Source organism: Humulus lupulus, chromosome 9 (genome assembly GCF_963169125.1).
Source record: "Humulus lupulus chromosome 9, drHumLupu1.1, whole genome shotgun sequence".
NCBI classification, from domain to species: Eukaryota; Viridiplantae; Streptophyta; class Magnoliopsida; order Rosales; family Cannabaceae; genus Humulus; species Humulus lupulus.
Window position 1 is genome coordinate 80686555 of NC_084801.1, and position 3067 is coordinate 80689621.

Genomic DNA, 3067 nt, shown 5'->3' on the forward strand with positions numbered 1-3067 from the left:
AAAGATACTTTCATCTTTTACCAAAACGTTCTCGGAATCACAAATTGTTAAGTGCTTATAGTAACTCTTAAAAAACCATATTAATTATCAAAAGTATCAAAGAAAGAAGCCTAAATAATATAAATTTGCATATAGATATAGACCTATTCTGTAAAATTATTACAAGGCAGCCACAGAAACGCTCAATGGATTCCTTCCATCCTTGTTATTAATATAAATTAAATTATAAAAATAAAGTTGCTAAATACCTACTCATCTCTCTTAGTTCGAAAACAACTTCAGAATAGAGGAAAAGCTAGAAGGAATAAAAGAACTCAAGAAAATAAAAGGTCAAGCAAGAAACTAGAATACACTGAAGCCATATATTATATTAACTCAATGACTAAGAAACAAAAGAAAAAACTGAGTTGAGTACATACCATGTTGAGTAATTGGAGATAAGCACTTTGTCATTATCAAATGAGAACGGCAGGTTTCAATAATTTTATAATTTGCTTGGATATGGAATCAAATTTTCAATTATCAAATGGCCAAAATCTCACAATCCAATTTGGTTGTATCCTCAATTAGACAAGTGCCAATGATCTCCATTTCATCATTACAAAAAAATACATAAAGGTAGTGTGCAAAAAATAGTATTTCAGGCAAAAAGATAACTAATAAAATAGAAGAACAAATTTACTAAACATAAAAATGAAAGGATCAAGCAGAGTACACACCTCTGTTTCTTTCTAAAGAGACATGAAAGAAGTGACAAGAGACTTTGCATTTGGTCTCTCACGTGCTTCATACTGCAAACAGTGGGAAGCTAAACACACAAGTTCAGTTCCATCATCATTTGAAAAATTACCCTCTAAAGCAGAATCCATAAGCATCAGAAAATTCTTGCCACGAATTAGATCAAGTGCCTGCAAAAAATATAATCTGACAATGTTGATCCAACTTATTATCCAGTGAAAACCAAAGATATGTGCTTATGAACTGATGTACATATATTTACTACTAGTAGTAAGAATAAAGTGTGAACTCACATGACTAGGGGGTATATGTTTTCCACTCAAAAGATCTAGCAACAACAAAGCTGTAAACCACACTTTCTAGTGTCACTCTACCTGTCAACAAAGAATTGAATCGTATCATGTATATATCATATTGCTACCAGACTAAATTCTCTCACCTTCATAAAAAAAATATTGTATACTCGTCAGCCAAAGATATCATGAGGAAAATAGTACATCAATGCTTTTTCCATCAACATAATTTTACTTGGAAATTCCAGTACTAAAGTCATGAAGAAATGGCTCTTCAGTTGCAAATATCTAACATAGTGATGCCCGTTCAATGATAATCCACATTAAAAGAACACATTATCTCACTTATTCAAGCAAACAAAAATACCAGTTCTCAGGTACTACGGAGGAGTGAATGCTAAGTTTGTACCGTAACTCTTGCCGTCCCTGCAATTCTTCATGAGGCCAAAGTAGGATAGTCTGGGATTGCCATCCTGATCAATGATCACAGCCAACTCAATAGTAAATTATTTTAATTAAAAGTGTTAAATAAAAATAAAAACTATATATCAAAGAAACCATTGTTACCTGATCAAATAAAACCCTATAGGCATTGAGATCGTGATACAGTGCACACCCTTTGCTGCTACAGTACTCCAGAGCTTGTGTTAGATGCAAAGCCACCCTCAATCTCATGGCCCATTTCATTGGTTGAGCATCCCCTATAACAGTGCAATCATAAGAAATATCAATTCAATTGAGTCGTGAATGAACATTAGAGGTTTATTTGAGAGAAGAAATATCAATTCATAAGCACTACTTTGGATCAATAGCACTTCCAAAATGATAAACAAGAAAGTACTTGGGCAATCAAGGCAATTAAATACCAATATTTCACTTTTAAGTCCCATGAAAAACCTTTTAATAACAAAGATCTTTAATGAAACATCAATTTTATTCAGTCTTAGTCATTTTGAACAAGTCAAAAACCTACAATGCATTTTCAGCCAAACAATAACAAAATACATCTTCCTAGCTTCACTTTCAGTTATTTTAGCTTTATTTAATAAATTATCACCCATAAAAAGGAAAAGAAAAGGAAATATGTACAAACATATACATATAAATATATATATAAAGAAATAAAGTAACTTACAGTGAAAAAGATGCTTAGCGAGAGTTTCATGGGGCATAAAATCGGCCACGAGCAACCTCTCATCTCCTTCGCAGCAACACCCAATCAAATTGGCTAATCGCTCACTTCTGAGACTCCTAATTAACCTAGCTTCTTAAATAAAACATATGAGATGATTGGGAAAAAGAAACCCTTTACCACGCCACCTCACATGAACCCAATGGCCCAGAAAAATGGCACGACAGATGACCCCAATGTAAGACAGCACCTGTGAACACAGACTCCTCACTCACGGAGAGCAGGAACCCAAGGGCTGCAAATTGGAGGGCAGAGGGCTTTGAGTGAGTAAGCAAAGTGGAAAATCAGAGAGCAAAGTGATGAAAGGAAAAATGATGTTTTTAAGCCTTCACCATCTGAACTAAGCCCGTGGAAGTTGGAGCACAGAGTCAGCCAAGACCATGATGGAGAAGGAGAAAAATAAAGGGAAAGAGAGGAGAAGCCAAGATTCGAGAAATAAGAGAAAGAAAGAGGGTTGATGGAAATGTCAAAAACCAAAAGATAAGGAGAAGTAATCTGAAAATAGTACGCGCCTACTATTTCATTTTGGTGCCTAATAATTTCACTAAAATGTATATATGTCCGTGTCTTTTTTTATTTACACCAAACAATAACGCTTTGGAAATTTTGTAATATTTTCTTATAATATTTGGTGAAAATTCTTGTAGTGTTCTAGGGCTTGAAAAGTAAGGTTGTGGGTTTACTTGAAAGGGTGGGAAAATATAGAAAGTCATTTTTTTGAATTTTGGGACACAGAAAATATTAAAGTTGCTTGTGAGTCACCACGTGGAGGCAACTGCTAGGATATTCTCTGAATTTCTGATTGGCTATTCAATTTCTGGAGGTTTAAATGGTCAGACTTTTA

At 34.1% G+C, this 3067-nt stretch overlaps 1 pseudogene; it reads right to left on the reverse strand.

The window, feature by feature from the left end:
• Positions 1-529: 529 nt before the first annotated feature.
• On the reverse strand, positions 530-2218 carry LOC133802007 (serine/threonine-protein kinase BSK5-like; annotated as a pseudogene).
• Between the last annotated feature and the right edge of the window lie 849 nt (positions 2219-3067).